Source organism: Aphelocoma coerulescens, unplaced genomic scaffold, assembly GCF_041296385.1.
Source record: "Aphelocoma coerulescens isolate FSJ_1873_10779 unplaced genomic scaffold, UR_Acoe_1.0 HiC_scaffold_63, whole genome shotgun sequence".
NCBI lineage: Eukaryota > Metazoa > Chordata > Aves > Passeriformes > Corvidae > Aphelocoma > Aphelocoma coerulescens.
In genome coordinates this window covers 1,026,422-1,043,017 of record NW_027183981.1, presented here as the reverse complement: position 1 = coordinate 1,043,017, position 16,596 = coordinate 1,026,422, and the positions used below count along the sequence as shown (strand labels likewise).

The following is a 16,596-nucleotide window of genomic DNA, read 5'->3' as shown; positions in this document are numbered from 1 at the left end:
ACCCCCTATCCATCACCACAGGTTCTGATCCACAGGTCACATTCCTGACTGCAACTGGGAGTTCCAGAGCAGCCCAACTTCTGTCCATGGATTATTTATCCCTTACTTGTACAATTCCTGCACACTCCTACGGTTCATCAATGCTCCTCAGGTGATTTGTCATCACAACAGCCCCGGGATGCAGAGACATTTCTCCATCGCATTAAAGAGAAAGGTTCAGGTGGGTTTTCTGATGAGCAGGGTGGGTTTCACTGGAGTTAACGAACCAGGATCACACTCCCCAGAATCACAGAGGCAGGTAGGGAGCTTCTGTATCCCTATGGAAAGGTAATGGCACAGGTAATATCTTCTCTCCTGGGTCACAAACAGCTGCAGCTGCTTCAGGTGCCTGAACAATGTAGGGACGCCCCCACCCAGGGTGTTCCTGATGCAGGGAGGAATTTCTGGACAACATGGGCAGAACTGAGATGCTATTTCCAGGTGCCTTCAAGACCAGTATCAATAGCCTTCTGGAAGGAATGAGCTCCTGAGATTTGTGATGCAGATACGAGCTGGTACAGGGGGGTTTCAAGGCACTCCAGGTGCAGAAGGCATTAATGTAGCTGGAAGCAGGAATGCAGGTCCCAGTGTGCATAAGGGAGCACACTGACAGGGTCGATGCTGGTCCTGCAATAGGGGATCACACTCTTGGGCGCTAGTCCCAGGGTGGATAAGGGATCATGGTCACAGGATGGAGGCTGGTCCCAGGATCAGGCATCACATCCACGGGGTGGGTGCTGATCCTGGGATAGGGGATTGTCGTCATGGGATAAACACTGATGTGGGATGGGGGTCCTGTGCAGGGGAGCTGTGGGTGACTGCCTTGCTGGTGGCAGGTGAGTATCTGTCTGTCCTGTGCCTGTCTGTGTGTCCGCATGGCTCTGAGACACCTGCTCACCACAGCAGGTTGAACCTGCTGGGGGAGAGGCTGCAGCCATACTGGGCTGGATTTGCTGGCAGCTCCGGACACCCACTCTGCAGCTCCCTCACCCCCACCTGAGTGCCTGGACCCAGCTCCTGTGGGGCAGGATCATCTCCCCTGCTCACCTGTGATTAGTTCTGGCTTTGCTGAGCAGTTTTTCAGGGGTTCTGCTCCCCAGTCCCACATTGGATGGAACACTGATACTCTTCTACAGGCATCCAGAGAGAAAAACAGCCCAGGCAGAGCATTCCACAGGGAATGGACCTCTGCAATGTCTGCTTCTTCTCTCTGAAGCAGCCGAGGTGGCACAGAGGTGGCTCAGAGGTGGTAGCTGTGACTCCTGGAGTTTGGAGGGGACAGTGATGGGCTGTGATCCCATGACCCCAGAGCAGTCCCCATGCAGAGACTGACCATCATATTTCCTCTCCAAATTTACCTTCGCCTTCCCACACATCATGCCCAGACTGTCCTTCTGAGTCCTCTGTCCCCTCTGTAGTGGACTAAGGGTTCCTTGGGTCCTTCCCAAAGCCATAACTGAGCCCCCTCACCTGCACCACCTGCCCCAGCCACAGCCCCCTGGATCCCCTTGTTCCTGCACAGATGGAAAATGTCCTGTGTCACGGTGTCCCACAGTGGTAGGGAGGAGAAGAGAGATCCAACAGGCAGGAATTGTGCAGCAACATTGATTTATTTAATTATTTTACAACTCTCTTATAGACTTTTTTCTTCAGTCTAATTGGTCAAAGGATCAGCCACCGCTTGGGGTGATTGGCTAAAATCCTAAAACATCCATTGTCAAAATATTTTTCTACTATACCATAAACAAAGCTTTGCAAGGTCACAGGTGTTCATAGTTTATAGAACTCTGCTAATATCTTCCATGAGAGAGAAAAGTCTCTCACGGGACTGGAAAGAAGTAAGAAAAATTCTTGCTAGCAGCGTTTTTGTATACACAATTCCCTCTTTCTGTTTTATAAGATAACAATTCTACTAGGTATTAATCCTAAATAGAAATCTACCTCAGTTATTAATTCTAAATATGTCCTTAAGGCTTTAACTATCTGACTCCATAACAAGAAATTTAAAGTTCAGTCTCTGCTTGTGGAAGGACCATCCCAGTCTCTGCTTGTAGAAGGACCATCTGCCTGATGGTTGACATCCTGGTCATCATCAGAAGAGTCATTAGGCTGATGATCTACATTCTGGTTGCAATTTGCATTGTTGGCCTTCTGGCCATCATTTGGAGGTTGCCTGTTCTGCCTCTGGTGCCGTAGGTCAGGGTGAACGCATTTTGAAGGTAGCCACCGTACCCCAGTATCTGTGGAAACGCAAGCATACCCACGACCCCAAACGATAAGCTCATGAGGGCCTTCCCACTGGTTAGTGAGTAAATTCCGCACCCAGACCTTTGCCCAGGGCAGTTGTCTGTCGCCTGCAGACTGCAATGAGAGAAAATGATTCAGAATAACAGGATTATTTGAATTTTGTGGTACTGTAAGGTAATTGATTGTATACAAATCTTTTGCTAGTCGGCTCTGTGGGGTTTCTCCATGCATTCCCCTTTTCTGCTTGCCCAAAACACGCTTCAAGGTACCATGAGCACGTTCAACAATGGCTTGGCCAGTAGGAGAATGTGGGATACCAAAGGTATGGTCTACACCCCATAGGTGTAAAAACTGCCGCGTCTTCTCCGAGGCGTAGGCAGGACCATTATTGGTTTTCACAGAAGCTGGCACGCCCAGGACTGAGAAAGCCAATTTCCAATGGGCAATGACATCACGGCCCTTCTCTCCAGTGTGAGCAGTAGCCCGCATAGCCGAGGAGAAAGTGTCAATAGACACATGCACATATTTCAGCCGACCAAATTCTGGGACGTGAGTTACATCCGTTTGCCAAATCTGCAAGGCTTTTAGCCCTCTGGGGTTTACCCCCGCTGGCAAAGGCGCAGCGAGTCCATGACAGTCAGCACAAGCGCTGACAATGTCGCGCGCCTCGGTTGGCGTTAAATGAAACTGCTTCAGCAGGGTATGTGCACTTTGATGGAAGAAACCGTGCGATGCCTTGGCTTGTGCAATTTTGTCAGGCTGAGGCCCTACCCACACAGGGTTGGCTAGCATGTCAGCCCTGGCATTGCCTTCCGTTAGAAAACCTGGTAAATTGGTGTGGCTTTGAATGTGCAGAATGTAATATGGATGCACTCGAGCCTGAATTGCAGACCACAAGGTTTGCAACAACGAAAACAGAGCTGCATTGTTCACCTCCTTCAGAAGGGAACAATCTAAGCGTTGGGTGATATCTGCTACGTAAGCAGAGTCAGTAACCAGATTCAAAGGTTCCTGTGAGAATTGTTGAAAAGCCATGGTAACAGCCCTTAATTCAACTAACTGAGCAGAGCCTGACTCGTGTTCCTTCAGCACCTGCCATTCCAATCCCTCCTTCCAGGTAAAGATGGCTTTCCCTGTTCAAAAATTTGTCCCAATCCGTACCCCCCAAGCTGCCAACACATCCCGTCCCCAAAGGTTACGGGAAGTGGTAGCAACATAAGGCCTAATTGTAGCTGTGTGCCCCTCTGAGTCCTTCACCACCACAGGCCGTTCACTTAAATAGCTCTGTGTGGTTCCTCCTAATCCTGCGATGGCCGATCCCGCCGGGGCTAAAGGCCATGAGGGAGGCCACACAGAGAAGGAGATGATAGTTACATCAGCACCAGTATCAATCAAACCTCGAAGCTGAGCCCAGGGCAGATGGGTGTTCAGCAGGACCAGGGTACATGTCAGCTGTGGCCTTTGGTCAGAGATGTCTGCAGTCCAGAAGGCCTGCAGAAGTCCCGTAGATCCACTGCCGTTATCTTCCTGAATTTGTTCTACCCTGGGGACACAAGACTTAAAAGGCACTAATTTAGCAAGGCAGGTCTTTTCAGGAATAGTTACAGGGGGTTTTTGCATGGAGACCATAGCGCAAATCTGACCTTTAAAGTCAGAATCAATAACTCCTGAGTGCACTAAGATTCCTAGATGGACAACATCAGGTTTTCCCACCAGCATCACACTGGATCCCTGGGCTAAGGGTCCATATGCATCCAAGGGAACCTTATAAATACCGCTAGAGTCTAAGACGACTGCGGCTGCGGTGTGGACGTCAAACCCATCTGATCCCTGGGTGCTGTCTGATCCCTGGGTGCCGTCTGATCCCTGGGTGCCGTCTCTAGGGTGGCTGGGTAGGCCTGTGCCTGTACCTGTGCCACTCTCTGGGGGAGTGACTGCATCGGAGAGCAATTCCCCCTCCTTGCACCCCGGCGGAAGTTTCCCGACAAAGGCCGACCATCGGCATGAGTCCGAGATCTACAATAGTCCGAGCGATGCCCTGGCCTGCCACACCTCTTGCACTGGGGATCAGTGTGTTCTCTTTTTGGCTCGGCTTAGGCCGCTTCCGTTTTTTTGCCTGTTTTGGTGGCTTTGGTTCACGACCAGAAGATGTGTGAACAGGCTGCAGGAACGCAGCCAAGGCAGACCTTTTCTGGTTCCCAGATCCCACTTTAGCACAGGCCTCGACCATGTCTGTTACCTCAGGATCCCCTGGTAAGGCATCTATGATTTTTCTGCACTCCTCGTTTGTGTTATCTCTCACTAACTGCCTTAACAACATCTGTCTTAACCCGTCATCCTCAACCTGCTTCTCGAGAGAAGCAGCGACTTTCTCTACAAAAGAGAGGAATGACTCTGATTTCCCTTGAACTATTTCAGCATATCGCTTTCTAGGCGCAGACAACTCTATGGTTTTCAACAGGGCAGCCATGCCGACCTGTTGAGCTTGCTGCAGGATGCTAGAGGGCAAGTTACCCTGTAGACTGGGATCAGAGAAGGGACCAGTCCCCATCAAAGCATCCATTCCTGCTGTCTGTCTAGGATCAGCAGCAGGGAGCTGCATATTTGCTAATGCAGTCTTGCCGGCCAGCTTTCTCCAGGTTTTCTCAAAAACTGTAAATTGTACAGGTTGAAATAGGATTTGACCTAAGTGTCTGATATCAAATGGAGCAAGCAAATCTGTATTTATCACCGTTATTATCTGCATCACCTCAGCAGAACCGAGCCCATGTTGTGCCACCTCGGAATGCAGATCCTGTGCAATCTTCCAGGCAATTATCTCATGCTTATCATGCTGGCCTGAATTTGGGAGAGCCTTATACACTGGGAAAGCTTGGATCTCCCCTTTCGAGGTGTCACTACCATCCTGAACTACTGGCACAGCCTTTGGATGCAGTGTAACAGCTTTCCAATTACCCCCAGAATCCTCAAATCTGCTTGGCATCCCCAGTGTTTCCAATAAATCCCAATCGCCCTCCTCCAGAACCTGCATCTTAAGCGACTCCCAGAAACGGTTGTAGTGTCTCGGATGCACTGTCACAGTGCAGTCCGGGAAGGTCCAGGGACGAGACTGGAGCAGCCTTTTCTTTTGCCGCCTGGCTACAACCGCTTTACCCCCTGGGGCCAAAGCCTCCTCTGCCTCACTGCCCGACGATGAATCGTTGCGTATGAGAAGCTTTGAGGAGCTGTGAACGAACAGAGGCAAGCGGGGAGAAATCGCCTAACCAGAAGAGGAACTGACAGCAGAGGCTGCAGTCGGCTGTGCAGGGGCTTGAACGCAGCCCCTGTCAGGGATGCAATCTCGGGCGGTTTCAACCGATCCAGAGACGGGGCTGCTGCAGCCGTCTGCAAGGCTGCGGCCACGCCCAGAGCTGCTGCTCTCTCCTGTGCTACGGTAGTGCCCAGAGCCGCTGCCGGCCGGGGCACAGCCGCCGTGACCGCCACTTCTTTCGCCGGTCTCGGCTCCGCTGGCGGCTGGGACGCTGGTGCAGTGCCGGTCGCTGACACCACGACGCCGCCGCTGGTTCCGGGTTGGGAGCGTCTCTCGCGGGCGGCGCGGGCGGCACAGGCGGCGCAGGCCCTGCACGGCGGGGCGCCTCTGGCAGCTGCAACAGCTGCTTTTGCAAGCTGAGCAGCTCCGCCAGTTGCCGTGATATGTTCGGCAGCTCTGTCAGCAAAGGCAGATGCCATATTAAAAGGTTGACTGCTTGGTTCTGCTTTTGCGCGGAACAGTCTGTTGCTACGGAGGGAGACGAGCCGCATCCGGGCATTCTCGGCGCAGCAAACACCTGTGCAGACAGGCTAGGAGCCACCATGGGTATAGGAGAAAGTTTCACGAAGGATGTCTGGACTTCAGGCGGCTCTCTTGAAAGCTGTTTATTGCATAGGTGAAGTTACAGCATTTCAGGGAGTGGGTATCCAGAGCCAGCCCTACAGCTGCCAGCTCCAGCTGTAGGCATGCCTGAAGCCGCTTTCTGTTCAAGTTACAAAGCATTATATACTTTTCTTTGCAGAGTATCTTAACACATAACAACCAATAAGCACCATACACAATACCTTTACATTTGCCTATAGCCTATCATAACTACTACCATCACCATGTTATAGTCATTATTATCCAATCACAAGAGTAAGTAAGTTACAACTTAAGCTTGCAGTGGAAAATTTTCAGACCTTTCTTCTTCTTGCTATATCAACATTTCTTGTTTGCCTGCCATATCTCTCTTTTTGGTAAAGACATGTTTTCTATTTACTTACGCTCTTCTTGAGACTTACTTACTTGGTGAAAAACATGTCTTTGTTTGTAGTCACATACCTTTGTCCTATTCCTAAAAATCTCCTTCCAGTTCATCTCCAACCTTTGCCTTCTCAGTTACTCATTGATCACTGTTTCAGCAAAACATCTTTTACTCTATATCAAAACTTGTTTTCATTTCTGCCTCATCCTCAGTTTCTACATTCAGAGATCTTTCTGCCAAGCCTACATATCTGTGAAACTTTCTTACCAAACTTTTCATCCTCCCCAACAATGGGGGTCCAGGACGCAAGCCCACTGAAGCGCAGCACTGGGAAAGCAGTGACCGCCACTGAGCCGAAAGGCAGGGCGGGCTGCATGCCCCCCTGCTGCCCCCACACCCCCTCCAGGTGCTCTGCTGGCACTGGGTCCTCGGGGGTGTGGGGTCCTGCGGCAGCGCAGGGCGACCCGGCGCAGGCTCCAGGAAATTCTCTACCCGTGAAACCGGGGGGGGGTTTTTTGGATCTGCCACCACACACCCCTAGAGCCAGGTGTGTGGGGTCTCCTTCAGATATCTCTCTGTCACTTGCCACCGAAACAGGCAAGCCAGCTCTGCTGCCACAGTTAAAGGCTATCAGCAGATTAAACAAACCCCGCCACGTGCGTAGTAATTCTAGCACCAGTGGGTCCCCAGATGGGAACTCGCGCCAGAGTGCAGAGCCGAGTTCGTGCCACAGCCCGAAATCCAGGGCGATGTCTCTGTTCGGGGAGATGCCATGTAGGGCAGCCCAGTCTAATAACTCACAGAGTGAGTTCTCAGAGATGGAAGTGTCCATTAAACTGAAAACACGTCTCCAGACCCTTACCACAGTGCTGGTTTTTAAGCCGCTGTTTTCGCCATTCTCTCAGTCCTGTCAGACATCCCGGTCTGGGGCGGGGGAACAACAGCGTACCTCTAGAGAAATGTGGCTTGGCTCACAGCATGCAGGACACGTTGGGGTTCACCAAATATCACCATGTCCCACAGCTGTAGGGAGGAGAAGAGAGATCCAACAGGCAGGAATTGTGCAGCAACATTGATTTATTTAATTATTTTACAACTCTCTTATAGACTTTTTTCTTCAGTCTAATTGGTCAAAGGATCAGCCACCGCTTGGGGTGATTGGCTAAAATCCTAAAACATCCATTGTCAAAATATTTTTCTACTATACCATAAACAAAGCTTTGCAAGGTCACAGGTGTTCATAGTTTATAGAACTCTACAAATATCTTCTGTGAGAGAGAAAAGTATCTCACGGGAGTGGAAAGAAGCAAGAAAAATTCTTGCTAGCAGCATATTTGTATACACAGTCCTGCTCTCATGGATATGAGCAGGGTCCTCTTCTGGATCCTCCTGCATGTGACCGTGACTCTCCCACCAGGAGCTCAACCACAGCAGTGGCCCAGGACATCCCTCTCTCCCTCCCCAGAGATTCCTCAGGCCAAGGCATGTGCTCAGACTGGCCAAAGTCCCAGACACACATCCCAGCCTCCAATAGACCCTGGGGAGGCCACTGGAAGTGGCTTTGGCTGTGACTGAGCTGGTGCCGGGCACATCCATCCCAGTGTGGTCATTGTCTCCCCAGCCATGAGAACGGGCTTGGAGATGCCCATCTGCAGGGGCAGGGAATGCAAGATCCCCACTGCTCCCACTGACTCCTTCTCCATGGCTTTTGAAGCAGAGGGTGAGGAGTGGCTGCAGAGGACGGTGTTGGAGCCCACGTGTGCAGGGCAGCAGGGCTGAGTGTCCATCCTCTTAAGCTGTGCTCCAGGAGATCACGATCCATGGGATCCAGCTGTGTGGCTCCCTTCCCACCAGGTGCTCAGCTGGAACAGACCCAGACCATGGGCCAGCACATCCCCACACTGCCAGGAGCACAATCCCATTTTGGACTGACCAGCACATCTCCCCTGGCACTGCCCGAAGCACAGCCCCATTTTGGACTGACCAGCACACCTTCCCTGGCACTGCCCAGAGCACGGCCCCATCCCAGGGTGGGGGCACATCCATGGTGCTGTGGGAAGGGACAGCCTCTCAGGTCCTGAGAGAGGGGGTGTATTATAACACAGAATAGAAATTTTCAGTTCTCCTGAAGTTGCTGGATAGAGCTTAAAGACTAACTAGCAAAAAAGATAAAAGGATGTAAAGGTGTGCACACAGGATAATAAACGTGGGTGGAACCAGTGGAGAAATAGATAATGAGGAACACAGTGGGGTTTTTGGCAAAGTTATGTAATAAGTAGCAACAGTTCCTTCTCCTGTGCCCCCATCCCTTTGAGGAGGGTGAGGGAAGGAGCAGCTGGGGTGTGTCTGGCCAACACCATTGTACCTGAGCCATAAGAATACAGACTGTGGATCCGAGCAATGCTGGGAAAAAGGTGTGTCTGGGCCACACCACAAAGCTGGTTTAGGGGGCTCTTGACCATAAAAGGATAATTTGAGGAATAGGATGTTCTCCAAACAACCACCAGACACCACTGAGAGACCCCCTACTCTGATGTGAGTTTTCAGAAGTGATTAAATATGTACATGAATTTGTGGGAATGTTTAGCAAATACATGTTGAGTTCAGGAAGTGGGATGAATACGTATTAGTGACATAGATACCAACTGGTGTGTGAAATAGCCGGGGGTGGGTGATCCCAGCGCCAAAATAAAGCTACACATGCTTTTAATATAGAAATTACAGTGTTAGAAAAGTTTCCCCCGATGGTTTGGTGACAGGAGTGCTGAGGAACAGGGAGACCATGGCCAGGTGAGGGAGGCACATGGAAGAGGGTTGGTGCTAAAAGGGGATCTTCAGCACAGGCCTGGAGAGCTGCAGGTTGAAGAAAGGGATGAAAATTAAACATCTCACGGAGCGCTTGGACATGGACCCACCGGGCACGGCCCATGCCGGTGCTGTCGAAGGTGTCGCCCTCCATCGACGGAGGGGAAGGGAGGTGGGATGGGGTGGGGTGGGACGGGACGGGACGGGGATGGGATGGGACCGGGGATGGGATGGGATGGGATGGGATGGGATGGGATGGGATGGGATGGGATGGGATGGGATGGGATGGGATGGGATGGGATGGGATGGGGTGGGATGGGGATGAGGCGTTGGCGGCGGATGTGGGCGGATCGCGGCGGCAGCTCCTCCCGGCCCGCCGCGGGCGGGTGTCCCTTGCAGCGGAAGCGGCGGCGGGAGCGGCCGCGTGGTGCGGGACGGGCCCGGGGCGCAGGTGGGGAGGCCGGGAGGGGTCGCGGGGCGTCTCGTTGCTGGCAGGGGCCGTGGGCGGGGAGCGGCGGGGCCCGCGGGCACGGAGCCCCCCGGGCAGAGCCCCCGCGGGTGCCGGTGCCGGGGCTGTGGAAGGGGCCGCTCCAAGGGCGCGGTGCCGCAGCCGCTGCCCCGAGCGCGGCGCTGCCGGAACGGCGCGGCCCAGAGCGGAGCGGCCGGGCCGGGGAGGCGGCGGCGGGAGGATCGTGAGGCCGCTGCCGGCGCCGCCGAGCCGGGGCCGCGGGAAGGGCCGTGCCGGGGCGGCGGCGGGGGGGCTTTGGCTGCGGCCGGCGGCGCTGGCTCCAGCGCCGTGCCAAGGGCTGCGCTGCCGGGGCACGGCTGCGGCCGGAGGGAGCGTCCCGCGCTGCCAACAGCGGCGCTCGGCTGGGCGGGCCGGGCCGGGCCGGGCCGGGCCGGAGGAGGCACTTCCCGGGCCCGGGATGAGCGCTGGCATGTATTATCTGAGCGGAGCTGATGTCTCTCACCGCTTTAGCTCTAGAATTACTCTGAGGCCCGGGAAGCTCCCGATCCCTCCGGCAGTGGAGCTTTTTCCGATTGTGGGATCGAGTCCCCGTGCCAGACCTGCACCCGGCTTGAGGAGAGGGGGGGCCCGGGTTGGGATCTGCCCCATCGCCGCGTGGGACAGGTGCAGTTGCGGGCCGAGTCGTGCGTTTTGTGTCCAGGAGGGGCTCTCACCTCGCCCGAATGCCATGGTTTGGCAGTTGGTGGCCAGGTGCACGTGGGGGCGTTGACTGGGGGCGTCCCTGAGCCCCCGTGTGCCGGCTGAGCTGTGCACGTTCCGCCTGCGCAGCTGGGCTGCTGCAGCTCCGGGTGGGAGTGCGCAGGAGGGAACTGGCGCCTCTGGCCAGGCTGGCCCTAAACCTGGAATGTTTTGTGCTTCTCGCAGGTCTCTGGCTGAGCCCGGGACGTTCCAGCCAGCCCAGATCTATGATCCAGCATTTTGGAGTGTCGCCAGGGCTGCAGATCCCCGTGGGGTGTGACAGGTGAGGTTTGGGGTGAGCTAGGTGCTGGCGAGGTCCCAGTTTCAGGGCTTTGGATGTGCAGTCAGATCTGCAGCCCCTGGGAAGGTGTTGCTGGGTGTGTGCTCAGGCTCCCTGTGGCTGTCCTGGGCTCCTGTCAGCTGCAGAGGCATTGATGTGTGGGGAGGGAAAGGATAGGGACCGGGGCCTCTTGTTAGTTCGGGTCCTTTTGTGTCTGCAAAACGCGGGTTGGGCATTTGTTGCCTGTTTTGCGAGGGAATGTGGCCCTTCTTTTCCTGTTCTATAGCTATTCTTTGTTTTGTTTCTACTTCCTGGGAGACACAGTGATCCTCATCCTGACTCAGACCGGAAAAGTCCCTGAGCCTCGGGTCACAGCAGGAAGGAGGTGGTGCCAAGGGGGAGGGTCTCAGGGGCTTCACCAGGGTTTAACATGGGTGTCACAGGGTTGTATCCGTAGTGACGGTGTTCCCTGTCCCTCCCCTCGTGGCATGGGTCCTGTGTCACATAGGAGGTGTTGGTCCCAGCCCCTGCTGATGGGTGTCCCCTGTCCCACAGGGGATGCTGGTCCCATGCTGGTGTCCTCTGGGGCCCCGTCCCTATTTCCCACCCCCCCCTTCCTTGCAGTGAGTGAACAAACAGGCAGAGAGACCTGAGCGGCTGGGGGGGCACTGGGGGGAAACCAAAGCCAACCTATGGATACTCCTAATCCAGAGGAGACAGCCTTCCTTCTTCCCACCCTGTAATGGTCTGGAAGTCTCTGTTATTTGGGAAGCTGGCAAAACTGTTTCCTATCAGAGGTGCTGAGGAGGTCCGTCTGCACTCGGAGCAGCCTGAGGAAAGGGACCCACTCTGGAGAAGTTGGTGGAGAACTGTCTGCCGTGGGAGGGATCCCAGGCTGGGGCAGGGCAAGGACTCCCGACTGCTCTCCCTGGCAGCAGCAGCAGGGGATGGTGCTACGATCCGCTTATTAAAATTTTTGGAGAGATGCCTCTGCCTGAACTGAGGGACAATTGAGACCATAAGCCAAAGTCAATAGTATGGATTTTATTTAACAGTAAATGAGAGACAGAGAGAGGGACAGTGGGGGAGGAATAGAAAGTGAGGTGGAGGAGGAGAAGTGAGTGACAAGAGGCAGATGAAGTAAAAAATCTCACCACTCCACAGATCCCAAGGGCATCCCGTTGTTCCTTTCCATCTGGTCATCTGGGTGGTGAGGGTCCCCCCATGAGTTCAGTGGATTAATATACGTTTTGGCCATGTGGGAATGCCCAGGTACCTCCGGGGAAGCGAGGCTGGGGGCAGCAAGTTTGATACCGTCTCTCGCAACAGGCTCTGGATCTGTTGCATCACATGCAGTGCTCTGGTGGAAGGCCTCAGGAAATGAGTCTGAGGAGCTCTGGGGGTCTTTGATGGTTTCTGACCCCTCTTCAGCTGCTCCTCATGTGAATGTCCCATGTGTGTGGCCTTCCTGGGGTGGGGTTTTTTACAAGTGAGCCGTTTTGTGTAAAGGAGGATGGGTGTTCACTGCCTCTCACCAGAAGTTGTGGCAGACACCGAAAACCTCTCCTCCAACCCTTTGGCTGGGGGGGAGCATGTGCAAACCTCGGCAAACTGGGTCTGTGGGTCATGGCCTCTGCCACCCCAAACGCAACCAGAGCTGATTTTCAGGACAGTTGCTGGGTTTGGCTTTCTGGGGAATGCTTTCTTCTCCCTCAGCCTTGTTTACGTCTCTCTAGGCCTGAGATAATTGAACAAGAGTGTCACCTTTCTGTTATCTCAGGTGCCCTTAGGCGGCGTAACTCACAGTCCCAAGTTCCCCTGAGGAGGCATCCTCAGGGAGGGGTGGGCTTCGGTGGTCGCAGCATCTTCATAGAGTTTTGCCGTAACGGGCAAAAAGTCCTTCAGAGCAAAGTTTAAGCCATTAAGCACAATGTTTGGGTCTCTCACGGGTGGGAACGGAGGGCGGTGGGGGTGCGAGGCGTTGGCGGCGGATGTGGGCGGATCGCGGCGGCAGCTCCTCCCGGCCCGCCGCGGGCGGGTGTCCCTTGCAGCGGAAGCGGCGGCGGGAGCGGCCGCGTGGTGCGGGACGGGCCCGGGGCGCAGGTGGGGAGGCCGGGAGGGGTCGCGGGGCGTCTCGTTGCTGGCAGGGGCCGTGGGCGGGGAGCGGCGGGGCCCGCGGGCACGGAGCCCCCCGGGCACGGAGCCCCCCGGGCAGAGCCCCCGCGGGTGCCGGTGCCGGGGCTGTGGAAGGGGCCGCTCCAAGGGCGCGGTGCCGCAGCCGCTGCCCCGAGCGCGGCGCTGCCGGAACGGCGCGGCCCAGAGCGGAGCGGCCGGGCCGGGGAGGCGGCGGCGGGAGGATCGTGAGGCCGCTGCCGGCGCCGCCGAGCCGGGGCCGCGGGAAGGGCCGTGCCGGGGCGGCGGCGGGGGGGCTTTGGCTGCGGCCGGCGGCGCTGGCTCCAGCGCCGTGCCAAGGGCTGCGCTGCCGGGGCACGGCTGCGGCCGGAGGGAGCGTCCCGCGCTGCCAACAGCGGCGCTCGGCTGGGCGGGCCGGGCCGGGCCGGGCCGGGCCGGAGGAGGCACTTCCCGGGCCCGGGATGAGCGCTGGCATGTATTATCTGAGCGGAGCTGATGTCTCTCACCGCTTTAGCTCTAGAATTACTCTGAGGCCCGGGAAGCTCCCGATCCCTCCGGCAGTGGAGCTTTTTCCGATTGTGGGATCGAGTCCCCGTGCCAGACCTGCACCCGGCTTGAGGAGAGGGGGGGCCCGGGTTGGGATCTGCCCCATCGCCGCGTGGGACAGGTGCAGTTGCGGGCCGAGTCGTGCGTTTTGTGTCCAGGAGGGGCTCTCACCTCGCCCGAATGCCATGGTTTGGCAGTTGGTGGCCAGGTGCACGTGGGGGCGTTGACTGGGGGCGTCCCTGAGCCCCCGTGTGCCGGCTGAGCTGTGCACGTTCCGCCTGCGCAGCTGGGCTGCTGCAGCTCCGGGTGGGAGTGCGCAGGAGGGAACTGGCACCTCTGGCCAGGCTGGCCCTAAACCTGGAATGTTTTGTGCTTCTTGCAGGTCTCTGGTTGAGCCCGGGACGTTCCAGCCAGCCCAGATCTATGATCCAGCATTTTGGAGTGTCGCCAGGGCTGCAGATCCCCGTGGGGTGTGACAGGTGAGGTTTGGGGTGAGCTAGGTGCTGGCGAGGTCCCAGTTTCAGGGCTTTGGATGTGCAGTCAGATCTGCAGCCCCTGGGAAGGTGTTGCTGGGTGTGTGCTCAGGCTCCCTGTGGCTGTCCTGGGCTCCTGTCAGCTGCAGAGGCATTGATGTGTGGGGAGGGAAAGGATAGGGACCGGGGCCTCTTGTTAGTTTGTGACCTTTTGTGTCTCAAAAATCCAGGTTTTTCTTTTGCTGCTGTATTTTCCGACGGAAATTGAGCGGTCCTTTATTTTTATTAAAACTCTTTTTCGTTTCATTTCTCTCTTCTGGGATGGCAGAATGATCATCATATGGGGAGAAGGGAGAGCTCAGAAAGGATGGAGGCGTAGGGAGAAAGTGCTTGTAAGACTTGTTTTACTTCTCAATATCCTCTGACTTTTTTGGCAATAACTTCAGTTAATTTTCCGAAGTTGAGTCTGTTTTCCCAGGTATCAGTGAGGGATTTCTCCCCATCCCCAAAAGGCATGAGCCTTTTGTTATATTTTCTCTCCATGTTGAGAAGAGCAGTACTAAAGCAGTTTTGCTGGGTACCTGGCATCCAGCCAGTGACAGATCACAAGAGGGACCCTGACACACTGTGTGGCTTTGTGGTTTTGTATCTCTTGTGATAATGAGGCAGGCAAGGCAAAATAGGGGCTCCTGAGCCTCTAGATCCAAAATATTCCCATCTAAATAGGGGTGTGTCCCTGCTAACAGAGGTACCATGTGTTCCCTCTATTCCCGGGTACATATGGATCCTTTCAGAAGTACTGACACCACCAGGCAGGACCCCCATGGACCCTTCCCAAATTCAACCACCTTCTGCATGGAGCAGCTTTTCCTGGAAGGGATGAGGCTCTGGGGGTGTCTTGGGTTGAGGAGACCAGCCCTGAGCATTGGCCAAGCTGCGCTGGTGAGCCCACAGCTCCAACAGCTCCCTGAGGCAGATCCCCCCATCTCCAAGCCCTCTCAGCTCCCAGTGTAGCCTTCCACTCCAGAATTCCCCTGGAGCTGAGCCCAGCCTCAAACCCAATATCTCCAGGTGTTGCTCTTGACTCCTGTCAGATCCTTTGGCTGAACGAGGGCCTGGACTGACCCCTCTGCCTGGGGCACCAGGACCCCGGGATCAGGGCAAACGGGGAGGTGGGAGGACAGCGGGGTCACAGGCAATGGGAACAGCCCGGTGGCTGGGATCTGCAGTCTCTGGAGGCTCTGGGGAGCGCTGGGGAATGGTGGCCCTGGGACACCAGGGCTGGGCTTGGGGCAGTGCTGGGGTGGCCGCGGGGCCCGGCTCCAGCCCGTTCCTGGCACTGCAGCCCCAAACTGCTCCAGGCCCCCAGGGGAAGATCCCCTGCCCGGCCCCCCCGTCCCACCCGGGGCCACTGTGTCCTGCTGGATCCCCCCCATCCTGCTCTGCTGAGCTGTCCCACACGGGGGTCCCAGGGGCTCTGCCCCCAGCCCAGGGCTGTGGCTCCAGACTGGGCTGGCACCGGGACACAGCTCCTGCAGCGCCCGTGTCCCCAGGGATGGCCCTGTCCTGCCCTCGGCCCAGCGCTGGCCCTGAGCAGGGTGTGACCCTCAGGCTGGGGCCAGGCTGGAGCCCAGTTCAAGATCCCTCCTGGAGCAGGAACCCCTCAGGACATGGGGTCCCCATAAGGCTTGGGCACAAGATGCAGCTGTGGCTGCCTGTGACCTATGCCAGCACCTTTCCAAGCAGATCCCATCCCTGCCTCTGGAACAGTGCTGGTGGGACCCCAGGCCATGCACTCCAGTGAGATTTGGCTGCTTATGGAGCCCCAACTGCTGGAGCCTTTCCTGATGTCACAGGAGTTGAGGGCATGTCTCTTCATCTGGGATAAAAGACCCCAGAAATCCTGAGGTGCTGGAAGGGATCCATGACCCTGGGACAGAAAGTGGCTGTGCATGGACAGAACCCCCACACTTAGGTCAGGGATTGAATTCCCTCTCCAGGTCAGGAGCTGAATGACCTTGAGATGACCATGAGAAGACCATGACCATTAAATGAGTGTGATGATAGTGATAAGAGGATGACCATGGGATCGTGACATGAGATGACTACGACACAACCCTGAGATGCCTGTGACAATGAGATCACCACAACATGACCATGACCAGGAGACGACCATGGCATGACCACGATCCGAATCCATCTCTGAGTCTTGGGAGGACACCCAGGGTGCTCCAGTTCCAGGGACTTGCTTTGCCTGACTCAATGACCTCTATTTTTGGCTTCCCTGGATGAGCCACCCCACCCCATCCTTGCCCACAAGTTCATGTTGCCCAGGCTGGGACATCTTGCCATCTCCAGGGCCAGTGGGGAGATCAGGTCCAGCACTTCAGTGGACACTGGGACCAGAACCACAAGGACCGTTTGGAGCTGCCCTGCCCCTACTCGCCCTGGGGATGACCTTGACCCTGGAATGACCTTGGCCTGGCTCCCTGCTCTCTCCCACCCCAGTTCACCACAGGACAGGGGAGTCACCATCAGTTTTTATTACCCCCCAATAAAAGTTTCACCTTTGAGCCTCCCCAAGTCCCA

The 16,596-nt window shown here is 55.8% G+C and overlaps 1 long non-coding RNA gene and 2 other non-coding genes across 3 annotated transcripts; all 3 read left to right on the top strand.

Moving 5' to 3' along the window:
* The first annotated feature begins 9,739 nt into the window (after positions 1 to 9,739).
* LOC138102189 (uncharacterized) lies at positions 9,740 to 16,585 on the top strand. The gene is made up of 4 exons (XR_011147341.1): positions 9,740 to 9,819; positions 10,762 to 10,858; positions 13,917 to 14,013; positions 16,008 to 16,585. It is a non-coding gene; the product is annotated as an uncharacterized lncRNA (long non-coding RNA).
* On the top strand, positions 10,287 to 10,370 carry LOC138102200 (small nucleolar RNA SNORD45). The gene has a single exon (XR_011147351.1). It is a non-coding gene; the product is annotated as a small nucleolar RNA SNORD45 (small nucleolar RNA).
* On the top strand, positions 13,442 to 13,525 carry LOC138102199 (small nucleolar RNA SNORD45). Its single transcript, XR_011147350.1, has one exon. It is a non-coding gene; the product is annotated as a small nucleolar RNA SNORD45 (small nucleolar RNA).
* Positions 16,586 to 16,596: the final 11 nt, after the last annotated feature.